Source organism: Podarcis tiliguerta (assembly GCF_965153285.1).
Source record: "Podarcis tiliguerta genome assembly, chromosome: 3".
Taxonomy (NCBI): domain Eukaryota; kingdom Metazoa; phylum Chordata; class Lepidosauria; order Squamata; family Lacertidae; genus Podarcis; species Podarcis tiliguerta.
Genome location: NC_139536.1, coordinates 11,027,745 through 11,041,264, shown reverse-complemented (window position 1 = coordinate 11,041,264; position 13,520 = coordinate 11,027,745). Strand labels below are relative to the sequence as shown.

The following is a 13,520-nucleotide window of genomic DNA, read 5'->3' as shown; positions in this document are numbered from 1 at the left end:
AAACCCAAGGGTTAGGTCTAATGTCCGTCGCGTGCTGAACACATATTCTTTTGATAAAAGCAAACTGAAGTATTTCTGTCTCTCTTTTTTTTGCGCAAATAAGCTGGAAGAGGAATCCATTTCCAGTCAGTAGACGTATTGATAAATACGGAGAGAAAGAGAATTTGGTGCAATATATATTATATTTTTAAAAAATCGATTTATCGCGTTTGTGTCCTGCTATTGCGTGTGTGGGAAAATCAACCTGTTTAATTTTTACTTGATCTGGAAGCTTAATTTTACAGTATACTGGCATAGTCCAGCTCACAGGAAGTAACAATTATTTTGGTTCTGAGACCACAGTTGGTTTACTGTCCCCCATTCTGGGCTCCACTTTTTAAGGATATTGACCTACTGGGTTTACAGGGAGATAACTAGGATGCTAAAATGGTAGGAGGAACGATTGAAAGAGTATGGGCTAAACCTACCCAGGTTTGAAAACAACAGCAATTACCAACAGTAGAAGAATGGCGACAGAAGGTAATGGAATATGCAGAAATAGCTAGATTAATGGGGAAAATTTGACAACAGGGCGATGAAACATTTCAAAAAGAATGGGAAAAAATTATGTCATGTATAGGAAGGTTAAGGTGAAATAGTGAAACCAGTAGAACTGAAATAAACCTCATAATGTGAAATACAAAGAAAAATTCTGGATAAAGAAAATAACAAAAAGTAAAATGTATAATGCGATTAATCTAACCAATGGTAGTTGTGAATGAATGCAGACAGACAATAAGAATTGTATATACAGGAGGATTTATTTGGCTATAGACACTCTATGGACAAATACGAAAGAAGAACAATAATATGCAAAATGGATGAAGACAATGCAAAAAATTTAGATGTGATATAAAAAGCCAGAAGAAGGAAGGAAGGAAGTCGGCTCTTAGGAGCAAATATAAATGTAAAATGTAATGCAATATGTGTATGTGGAGTATGTAAATGAAAATCAATAAAGAATATTATGGAAAAAAAGAAAAGAAAAGAAAGAGCTAGGTATGTTTCACCTGGGGAAGAGAAGGTGAAGAACATAATGGGACAGTAGTCTTCAAATATTTGAAGGGTTGTCACACAGGCATCTTTTCTATGGCTCTAGAAGGCTGGTGTACAACTAAAGGTAAAGGTAAAGGGACCCCTGACCATTAGGTCCAGTCGTGACCGACTCTGGGGTTGCGGCGCTCATCTCGCTTTATGGGCCGAGGGAGCCGGCGTACAGCTTCTGGGTCATGTGGCCAGCATGGCGAACCAGAGCAGCGCACGGAAACGCCGTTTACCTTCCCGCCGGAGCGGTACCTATTTATCTACTTGCACGTTGATGTGCTTTCGAACTGCTAGGCTGGCAGGAGGTGTACAACTAGGGATGGGCAAAATTGTCCGGACTTGGACCATGTCCCTTGCACACTAGCAGACTGGCAAGTCCATCTCATCCCAAACCCATGAAGAATCTTAAGGAAGGGTCCCAAAATCTAAATGGAACGAGGCAAGAATTACTCTGAAAAACTTGTAGAGCTGCCACCAGGCATTGCAAACCATACTGAGCTAAATGGACCAATTGCCTGATTCAGTATAAGTCAGCTACATATATTGCTATGTTTTGGTGGGTGAAGGGCTGTAGCTCAGTGGTAAAACATCTGTTTTACATGCGCAAGGTCCCATGTTCTATGCCGGCATCTCCAGGTAGGCCTTTTCGTTTTTTTTACTATCTCACTAGAGTGGTGCATGCTCTGGTTATCTCCCCCTTGGACTAGTGCAACGCGCTCTACGTGGGGCTAACTTTGAAGGTGACCCAGAAACTACAACTAATCCAGAATGCGGCAGCTAGACTGGTGACTGGGAGTGGCCGCCGGGAACACATGACCCCGGTTCTGAGAGATCTGCATTGGCTCCCAGTACGTTTCTGAGCACAATTCAAAGTGTTGGTTCTGACCTTTAAAGCCCTAAACAGCCTCGGTCCTGTATACCTGAAGGAGCGTCTCCACCCCCATTGTTCAGCCCGGACACTGACATCCAGCGCCAAGGGCCTTCTGGTGGTTCCCTCATTGCGAGAAGTAAGGTTACCGGGAACCAGGCAGAGGGCCTTCTCGGTAGTGGCACCCACCCTGTGGAACACCCTCCCTTCAGATGTGAAGGAAATAAGCAGCTATCCTATCTTTAAAAGACATCTGAAGGCAGCCCTGTTCAGGGAAGTTTTCAACATTTAACGCTGTACTGTTTTTAATACTTGATTGGGAGCCGCCCAGAGCGGCTGAGGAATTATTATTATATATTACATGTGCATGCAATAATATAAAAGAGAACAGCTAATTTTGGGAAGTCTGAAGGCTTTTTTGTGTGTGCGCTCATCTTATCGGAAAGAGTTGCTCTTTGAAAGCTCGTCCTGCTGTTTCTTTCCCACAGCTCCCCAGCACTTGCTCAGAGTATTCTCCCCGGTTATTTTCCAAGGTCCAAGCTTTTGAGTGATTAGGCCAGAGGCGCTCGGCTTTAGTCACATCTGCTGTTTTTCTGGAGGTCAATCACACAGTTCTCCATTCAGGGCTAGGAGGAAGGGAGGCCTTACAAAGGAAAACAATTATTCCAATTGAAGGTATATCGATCCACATCCTGTGGTTTGCGTGGCGGTTTGGGGACAGGGCGGCTGCTGGGGAAGAGGAGGGGTGGGGGTGGGGAAGAGAGAGAGAGAGGGAGAGAGAGAGAGATCAATTCCTAGGGCTGCTACGTCCCAATGGAAAGATGTTTGGGCCACGTTTGTGTGACAAATGGGGCTTAGACTGCAAAGAGAAAGGGAGAAGGGATAGCACTGAGCACACGGAGGATGAGATGAGGAGATTACTCTCCTTGATTCTGTCCAAAGCATATCAGAATTCAGCAAAGAATTTATTGGAAAGTTGTTGTGTCTGCGCAAGGACTTTGGCATGTGCAGTGGAACTTCTCCTTCTCTTAAGATCACGAGAAGAGCTTGCTGGATCACGCCAATGGTCCATTTAGTCTAGCATCCTGCTCTCACAAAGCCACTTCCGCCCTGCAGAGGAGGTGGGATTGCGGGCGTCACAGCCCCACGGAGGCTGGAGCCCAGCTCCCGCACGTTCGGGGGAATCCCTGGCCATGTCACCCCCGGCTAGCTCTGGGGGCGTGGCCTGCCCTATTTAACGCAGGCGTGGCTAGGGATCTCCCTCTTTCCCCGCCTATCAGCTGTTCCTGTTTCCCACCGTCCCGCCCTTTAAGGTTTTCGTTCCTTGACCTTGCTATGGACCTTGGTTGGTCGCCATTGAGGGGCCTGGTAGGAATTTTTCCACTTGGCAAATTGGCAACAGCCACTTGGTTTTCGCCTACCTGGTAGCAAATCCTCACAACTTTCTTGGCATTGGAGGTTAGGCATTGGTATTGTTCTGTAGTTGGAAGAGGGGAGAAAGAACCATCACTTCCCCCGCATATTGAAGGGTAGTCCGATAAAGGATTCTGGGGGGCTTGGCCTTGTCCAAAGCCTATGGAGGTGAGGGCCTAAGGCACACCCCCTACCGGTGACCCCGGGGGAGCTCCTAGATGATGTGCATCAGCAGGACTCCCCCTACTGGTGGTTAACTCTTCCTGGACTTCAAGCGGACGGGCTGAAGCCGGATATAGTCGGTTAGGACCAATGCCTAAGCCAATACCGCTCATCACCTGTAACCAATAAAGTTGTGGCCTCATTTAGCTCATTAACCTTAATTATTGTGTCATGTGTCTTTATTTCACTGGGGGGGGGGGGACGGGAACTCGCTACACGACCCAAATGTCTGTGTGCAACCTGTAAGCAGGACCCGAGCGCATGAGTACTCATGTTACCGCCCCTCCTGGTCTGCCCCACAGAGGACCTTAAGGTCCATGAATAACCATAGTTTAGAGGTCCCAGGCCCTAAGGAAGTCAGACTATCCTCCACCAGGGCCAGGGCCTTTTCAGTGATGGCTCCGACCTGGTGGAATGCTCTGTCCCACGAGACTAGGGCCCTTCAGGATTTAACTTCCTTCCGCTGGGCCTGCAAGACAGAGCTATTCCGCCTGGCTTTTAATTTGAATCCAGCCTGATCTTTTATTTCCCTTCTCTTCCCTCCCCCTCAACTTCTATGAAGATCACCCGCTCTGAGACCCCACAGCAGATTCTCCCCTGGCCTCCTCGCTGGCCCAAGTAGGACCAATTCAGCCAGCTAGCCCTGGGGATTATCTAATTGATTTTTTATTTTTATTGTTATTCATGTTTTTATATTGTATTTTATGCTGCTTTTATAATTAAGTGTTTTAAAGAGTTTTAAATTTGTTGTAAGCCGCCCTGAGCCCAGTTTTTGAACCGGGAAGGGCGGGGTATAAATAAAAATTTATTATCGTTATTATTATGTTACGAGGGAAGTCTTGGGATAGCTCAGTTGGTAGAGCATGTGACTCTTAATCTCATGGATGTGGGTTCGAGGCCCACGTTGGGCAAAAGATTCCTGCAATTCAGGGTGTTGGACTAGATGTCTCCCGCAGTCCTTCTGTGGTTTCCAGCAAGTGATTTGCAGAAGCATTTTTGCATCTAACCGTGGAGGCATAGCCATCGTGGCTGGTAGCCATTAATAGCCTTCTCCTACATGAATTTCTCTCATGGCTACATGAGGGAAGAAATGCCATGGTACAGCTGTAGCAGCAAAACTGGAAGCCTTCATCGGCCTCACCTGCAATGAAACATGTCTCTCCTGTATTCGTCTCTACTGCCACAGCAGGTGCTGTAACTTCCCAATGGTTTGACAGATGGACACCAGCAGCAACAACATGAATTTGTACAATCCTCTTTTTAAACCATCCCAATCAGCAGCATCACTGCCTCCAGTGGCAGTGAGTTCCACAGTTTAACTCTGCGCTACATGAAAAAGTACTTCCTTTTGTCCCTTATGAATCTTCTGCATCAGCTGTCCACAAGTTATAATAATAATAATTTATTATTTGTACCCCGCCCATCTGGCTGGGTTTCCCCAGCCACTCTGGGCGGCTTCGAACAAAGATGAAAAATACACTAAAATGTCACATATTAAAAACTTCCCTGAACAGGGCTGCCTTCAGATGTCTTCTGAATGTCAGGTAGTTGTTTATCGCTTTGAATCTGATGGGAGGGTGTTCCACAGGGCGGGCGCCACTACCGAGAAGGCCCTCTGCCTGGTTCCCTGTAACTTGGCCTCTCGCAGTGAGGGAACCGCCAGAAGGCCCTCGGAGCTGGACCTCAGTGTCCGGGCAGAACGATGGGGGTGGAGACGCTCCTTCAGATATACTGGACCGAGGCCGAAGTTCTAGTGTTCTTCTCTGTTTCCACTTTCTCCATGCCACCCTTAATTTTATAAACATCTGTCGTGCCTCCTACTTGCCTTTTCTCTTCTCCCTGCCTCAGGGTTGGGGGGAAACCCAGAACAGTTTTGAGAAATGCACAGGGTGAGAAAAGGGCAAGTGGAAGGCTCTGCCTGAATGGGACCACTTCACTAGAAACAACCCAGAGTTTCTTAAGCATCATTTGGTCATAACTTGGTTCCAACCATGCCAGGAATTTGCACCCTCTATCTTGGGTTCCATGATCACTGCAGATGGTGACAGCAGTCACGAAATTAAAAGGCGCCTGCTTCTTGGGAGAAAAGCAATGACAAACCTAGACAGCATCTTAAAAAGTAGAGACATCACTTTGCCAACAAAGTTCCGTATAGTTAAAGCTATGGTTTTCCAGTAGTGATGTATGGAAGTGAGAGCTGGACCATAGAGAAGGCTGATCGCCGAAGAATTAATGCTTTTGAATGATGGTGCTGGAGGAGACTCTTGAGAGTCCCATGGACTGCAAGAAGATTAAACCTATCCATTCTGGAGGAAATCAGCCCTGAGTGCTCACTGGAAGGACAGACCCTGAAGCTGAGGCTCCAATACTTTGGCCACATCATAAGAAGATTACACTCCCTGGAAAAGACCTTGATGTTGGGAAAGATGGAGGGCACAAGGAGAAGGGGACGACAGAGGACGAGATGGTTGGACAGTGTTCTCGAAGCTACCAGCATGAGTTTGACCAAACTGCGGGAGGCAGTGGAAGACCGGAGTGCCTGGTGTGCTCTGGTCCATGGGGTCACGAAGAGTGGGACACGACTAAATGACTAAACAACAACAAAATCTTGGAAGCTCTTCCACAAATGTATTTATTAATTTATTTTCTTCCATGAAATACTACATCTTTCTTCCATCATGGAACCCACTGCAGCCTACGTGTGATTCCTTGGTGGTCACCCATCCAGGTCCTTTCCAGACCCAGGTCTGCTTAGCTTCAGCAACGTGTTGGATTGATGTGCCTTTTGACCAAATACCCTGGGACTGATGTGTGTCAAGGCTAAATTTAACAGCTGCTTGTCAGCCAGATGTTCAACAGCTGCTCTGAAGGTGCCTGGGCTGATAACAAATATTCGGCAAGTATTTGGTGTGTGTTCGGTGTTGACATTTGCAACGGGGTCATTTTTTTGAGAGTAGAATCGTTGCAGGTGTGGGGCACAGGTGCCTGTATTCCCAGAGTGATGAATGTTCCACGCTGATAGCAGGAAGGCAACCTTACAGACTGGGCACCTTATGTGGGTCTTTCAGTTCAAGTAGAAAACCACAACCAGTTGAAGTTCCTGCTAGTCATGAATGGTGGAGACTCACAACGCTACATGAGGGCATTTCCTTTTGCTTCATGAAAAGCTGCACATGGAATTGCCCGAGAGCCAAAATAGATGTGAGATGGTCCATGAGAATGCTGCTTCACTGTGTCCTACATGTGCCTTAGCGAGTCTACATGCACTTCCCAAGAACACCAGCCCATTTGTGTGTAAGGCTAAGGCATGTGAACGCAACACTTGAATCGGCAGACACACTTGGGCCCCCTCCAGACTGGTGCTTTGTGTGGGATAACCAATCTTGAATAAGCAATATGCTATTAATGCATGAAGGGGTTAAGACCATAGAGTAAGCTGTCCTGCCAGGCTTAGCTCAATCAAGTCTTTCTTCCCTATCCAGTCCATCAGAGCAGCTCAGCACGTGAGCTGCATGGCTCTTACAAACCACTATACCAATAATTCCTATGCCCATAATTTAGGAACTTTCATCGCTATAACTATGCCAAGTTTTACTGCCTGTGCTTTCTGAATGATGTATGGAAATGCACACGAACCTGACCTTTAAACAGTTTGTAAGTAAACCAATTCTTAAATTACCACACGTAAAGTCTTTTTCTATTATAGGGGAAGAGGGGAACTTTGGAAGGAACTTAGAAGGGTATATTTTAAAGGTCTAACAGTCTTTATTTCCACACTTCACATTGCTGCATATTTTTATGATTTTAAATCTCTGCTGGAGTTTTCTCATTAAAGAGTACCTGCCCCAAACATGGATCTTGACAACCAGGGAATTCTCCTTTTATACATATTTTTTCCTCAACAACAATCCTTTTTTGCTGGGTGTGGTCTGTGGAGAGTTCTTAGGGTATTCATTACAGGGGCATTGTGGGATAAGTTGGCAGCTGACACCATGAGCATCATCAGAATGCCACTGGAAAGGTGTTACATCATGGCATAATATTATGGGATTATGGACAAACAAACAACTTCTGAGAGTAGCTCTATCACTGCTATAGCTTCCAAAAATGTGAAAAAGAAAGCAGAATGGAACTCCTAATTCCTGAACTGCTAACCAGTAAGCCCACCCCAAAAACTTTTCAAACACCCCCTCCAAAATCTCTCTCTCCCAATCCAGTTTTTCACCTCCCTGAAAGTCCACAAGTGTTGAGCTGTTGAGCATTCAACTGTTGAGCTGAATGTTCTCAAGTGAGAATTTGTGGCTCAGCCTTACAGCTTATGAAGGGCATCTTACCGGTTAGGTATTTACAGAAAAAAATCCAGAAGTTATTTATTGCCTAAAGCCTCATATTAGCACCTGTGTCCATTTAGGTGGGGACACAGGTGGCGCTGTGGGTTAAACCACAGAGCCTAGGACTTGCTGATCAGAAGGTCGGCGGTTCAAATCCCTGCGACGGGGTGAGCTCCCGTTGTTCGGTCCCTGCTCCTGCCCACCTAGCAGTTTGAAAGCACGTCAAAGTGCAAGTAGATAAATAGGTACCGCTCCGGTGGGAAGGTAAACGGTGTTTCCGTGCGCTGCTCTGGTTCGCCAGAAGCAGCTTAGTCATGCTGGCCACATGACCCGGAAGCTGTACACTGGCTCCCTCGGCCAATAAAGTGAGATGAGCGCTGCAACCCCAGAGTCGACCACGACTGGACCTAATGGTCAGGGGTCCCTTTACCTTTACCTTTACCATTTAGGTAACGGGATGTTGCAACATTGCTCATTGGAAACTGCATGAAAGTCAGGTGTAATCAAGACCAGCTCATCTTCTCCTTAGTAAGGACAGAAAGGAATCATAATGTTGATGATCGGATGGAGAGAGATTTATAAGCGGGTGCCAGTCAAAAGATGATGGTTGGGCATGAGGTTTAAAGCAATCTCTTCAGATCTGAAGAGGGCTGGACCAGGGCTGGATTTACATATAAGCTAAACAAACTATAGCTTAGGGCCCCACTCTCTTGGGGTGGGGGCGGCCCCCCAAAAAAATTAAAGAAAAAACAAACCTGGATGTACATTTCCAAAACATAAGCTAATAACCAAATATAAAACCTACATACAGCAACAGTGTTTTGTGTTGTGTAGGCTCCTATGATGTAAGTAATGGGCCCTGCCTGCTGGCCGGCTCCAGAAATAATAGTAATAATAATAATAATATTATTATAATAATTTATTATTTGTACCCCGCCCATCTGGCTGGGTTTCCCCAGCCACTCTGGGCGGCTTCCAACAAAGATTAAAAATACATTTAAATGTCACACATTACGAACTTCCCTGAACAGGGCTGCCTTCAGATGTCTTCTAAATGTGAGGTAGTTGTTTATCTCTTTGACATCTGATGGGAGGGCGTTCCACAGGGAGGGTGCCACTACCGAGAAGGCCCTCTGCCTGGTTTCCTGTAACTTGGCTTCTTGCAGGGAGGGAACTGCCAGAAGGCCCTTGGTGCTGGACCTCAGCATCTGGGCAGAACAATGGGGGTGGAGACGCTCCTTCAGGTATATCACTGGTTTGCTCATTTCTATATACAGTGGTTTCTAGAGACTAGATTATGAGTTTTTGTAAATTGTGTTTCTCAAGTTCCTTTTGTTATTGTCAAATGCCAATGTGTTTGCATTATTAAGTTTGTTATGAATAAAACATCATTTTAAGTTAGAGCTTAATAATTATTTCACTGTTGATATACTTCTTAATTGTATTTCAGTTCAAAATTACTTTGATAAAATACATATTTTGTGATGTGCAAATGGCTTTAGATCCCTATTAGGTCCATAAATTACCATATAGCATATATTCAACACAAAAAACAGCGACAATTTGTTGTTGACAAAGGACAGCTGGACATATAAAGGGCCCCATTACCTTCAGTAGCTCACTGCCCCATCAAACCTCAATCCGGCCCTGGGTTGGACCAAAGCAAAGGGCAAGATAGTAAAGTTTTTAGATGTTTACTACATTTCTGATAGGATGGAAGGAAGAGTCAAGTCCTTCTTGTTTCACGCCAAAGTGCCAGGAACTACTGACCACTGCCCCTTGTGGCCAGGCGCATCTCTGCAGCTTCTCGATGAAGTGCCACTGCTGCCCCATGTGGTGAGCAATGTAATTGCAGTTTCACAGAGAAAAAGTTTCCAAACCGATTCCACCTAGGCTGGACATTGGCTACACTTGAGCAACAGGATCTACATGAGATCTAGTGGGTTTGTACTACAGATGGGCAAATTTGTCCATTTCAGCTTCTCTTAGTTTCTCGTCCGTCCAGTTTTTAGTTCTCCGGATTCCTACATCAGTTTGTCATGTTTTTTTTAAAAAAGGTCCTCGTGAAAATCCATCAGAACTTGAGTGTGAATTTACCAATTTTTTTATGCACTTTTGCCCAACATGTACATTCTTGCAAAACAATTTCCCTTCATATAATGAATTTTGGTATCTTATTTTCACACATATATGCATTTTAATGCAGTATATGTGTTTTGTGCACAGTACCTGGTGGGAGAACAGCATTGCAAAATTTGGAGAAGTGCAAATTTTGAAAGTTAGATGTGTTTCAGTTTTCCAGAAAGTGCAAATTAGATAGGTACAGTTGTACCTCAGGTTAAGAACTTAATTCGTTCTGGAGGTCCGTTTTTAACCTGAAACTGTTCTTAACCTGAGGTACCACTTTAGCTAATGGGGCCTCCTGCTGCCGCTGTGCCGCCGGAGCACAATTTTTGTTCTCATCCTGAAGCAAAGTTCTTAACCCGAGGTACTATTTCTGGGTTAGCGGAGTCTGTAACCTGAAGCGTCTGTAACCCGAAGTACCACTGTACATCTTTAAATGTGAACGGAATAAGATTTCTCCCCATCCCTTGTCCAGTCTTGACCTTTCATCTTGACCTCTGGTCTGTTCCACTGACCCTGTCTTCTGATTTTCAGAAACCCTTAAAGGCCTTTCCTCACCACCACTACTAACACCTCCCCCCCCCCCCCCAGCATCTGGGCCCATGACTATACCTCTGGCAAAGCAACACACTTTACCATGTGTATCATTAGCCTGACTCACACTCTTCTGCTGCAAAATATCCCTGGGGTGGGAAGGATATTTTTACCCCTTTTTGGTTAAGGATTGTGGTTGAATCCATGTGAAATCCATCATTTCCATAGCCCCAGAAACATGAACACAAACATACAAAACAAAAGTAGGGTTTGTTGGCCCTATTTGTTACACCACAAAAATTCACTGCAATAGTTTCCCTTGATTAAGGTAAAGGTAAAGGGACCCCTGACCATTAGGTCCAGTCATGGCCGACTCTGGGGTTGCAGTGCTCATCTCACTTTTTGGGCCAAGGGAGCCGGCGTACAGCTTCTGGGTCATGTGGCCAGCATGGTATAAATGAAATATGATGATGATTTTATAGACCCCCTTGCAATGCATGAATCTTGCCCACAGCCGTCCCTGGCTTGGCTCCAGCCACCAACATTTCAATTAACAGCCGGACGCTCTGACCCATTGCACCACGGGAGGGCTCAGTGACCCACACAAACAAAAGCCGATCACAAAAAAACTGTGTAATGCAGAGATTAAGCAGAGACTGAGGCTCTGAGGAAGGGCCATTGCTCAGTGATAGAACATCTGCTTTGCATGCATAAGGTAGAACTGAGACTAAACACCCTTCTGAGACCCTGGAGATTGACCAATTGACCAGACTGACCAATAGTCTGCCTCAGTGTAAGTCAGCACCCGATATTCCAGTGGTTGTTCTTGCTAAATAGGGGTAGCTGGAAGTTACAGTGCTTTTGAGGTGCAACAGGGCACCATTTTAATGCTCTACCTCGGACACAGGGACCCTACAGGGGTCTTTGAAGTCTCTAGGCCACTGGCAGCACCCCAGAGGGATGTGGATATAGCAGATGGCTTTCTCGTGAGCCAAGGCCAATGTGCTGATAATTTCTTCCTGCTGCACTGCCTTTTTTTGTAGGGAAAATGGCAGGGAAGTTACTCCATAATTTACATGCAACGCTCTATACGTCCAAGTCTATAAGTGATGCATTATTCTCCCATCTAGAGCAAGCGAAATTGATTGCATGCTATATCTTCCATTTGCTGCCTTTATCAGTATTTATAACTTTTGCTGAGTCCGAGGATCTGTTGAAGCCAGCAGCCCATCCATCGGGGTGCTGAATTGCGATTTTCAAGCGTGTGTGTGTGTGTGTATGCAGACAGACGCACAGAGGCTACTTCCAGCAACCATCATTTGACCTTTACATCGGCTGCAGCCATTGGCCATCACCAAGGCTGTAAATACGAATTAGGAGCAGCAACTACAACACAGTCATGTGTGATCTATTTTGCCTTTGGGTGGCCCTCCCTTTCAGTGGCGTAGCGTGGGTTGTCAGCAGCCGGGGCAAGGCAAGTTATTTGCGCCCCCTAACCCGGGGCAAGGCAAGTAATTTGCGCCCCCCCCGCTGCACTGTCCCTCCCCCAGATAGTCCCTCGCTCTCTCTCCGCACCGCACCGCACCGCACGCCTGGCACCCCCCCTCCACAGTGGGTGGCGACCCGGCGGCTCGGATTGGATTCGTACAGCCAGCACTGCAGTGAGAGAGAGTGAGTGAGCCAGGTAGGGCAGAGAGCTGCGAGTGCGAGCGCCCCCCCCAGATGTTGTGCCCGGTGCGGCCGGCCCCCCTGCACCCCCCCATGCTACACCACTGCTCCCTTTTGGATGTTCAGGGTGGGAGGTCCAGCAGGTGTTTAATTATTGTGCCTGCATAGTGCTGCCTCGGTTAAGGATGCTGGGTCTTGAACTGTCATGGATGCTTTAGCTGAGATTCCTGCATTGCGGAGGGTTAGATTGGATGACTCCTGGGGTCCCAGGCACTCCTGTCTTCCACTGCCTCCCGCAGTTTGGTCAAACTCATGCTGGTGGCTTCGAGAACATTATCCAACCATCTCGTCCTCTGTTGTCCCCTTCTCCTTCTGCCCTCCATCTTTCCCAACATCAGGGTCTTTTCCAGGGAGTCTTCTCTTCTCATGAGGTGGCCAAAGTATTGGAGCCTCAGCTTCAGGATCTGTCCTTCCAGTGAGCACTCAGGGTTGATTTCCTTAAGAATGGAGAGGTTTGATCTTCTTGCAGTCCATGGGACTCTCAAGAGTCTCCTCCAGCACCATAATTCAAAAGCATCAATACAGTTCTATGATTCCATGAACCCCAGGTTTCATGTACTGAGGCTGGGGGGGGTGTGTTTGCCTAGACAAGTGAGCTGCAGTACCCTGAGTCTGAGCCCCCGTTACCGACGAAAGAAGAATGGGGGATGAAACTAAGGGACTATGCAGAATTAGATAAACTAACAGGAACAAATCGAAACCTGCGGGACCCGAGATTCTCAGAAGACTGGAGGAAATTTGAAAAGTAATTGTGATGAACAGATTACGCTAGCAGGTTTGCAAGAAGTTTTGCAAGGTGAATTATTTGAAATATTGCAGAAAAGACAATGAGGAGAATTATTAGTTGATGATAAATAAAGGTAATATGAAATTAAGAAATGCATAAGTGATAAAGAACGGGGAAATCATCAGAGGTGTTGACGGAAGTCAAAAAAATATTGTATAAGATGAGAAGTTTTGTTGTATGAATGTTAATTAATATATTAAAAACTAATAAAAATGTGTATGTGTGTGTGTGTGTGTGTGTGTGTGTGTGTATATATATATATATATATATGCTTTCGTAGATTTTCACGGGTACAGGAATGCAGGTTTTGGTGTCCTCGGGTGTCTTCCCGTGTAAAAGTTGGGGTGTCTAGGCGACGTTTCGACGAGGTCTCACTCGTCATCTTCAGGCTGGTGCTTTCGGCTTCTTGTTACTGGAACAGAGCAGGATC

The 13,520-nt window shown here is 46.0% G+C and overlaps 1 long non-coding RNA gene across 1 annotated transcript in view; it reads right to left on the bottom strand.

Moving 5' to 3' along the window:
• LOC310674049 overlaps nucleotides 1–13,520 on the bottom strand; it is a 75,339-nt gene that overhangs the window by 49,624 nt on the left and 12,195 nt on the right. The window lies entirely within an intron of this gene.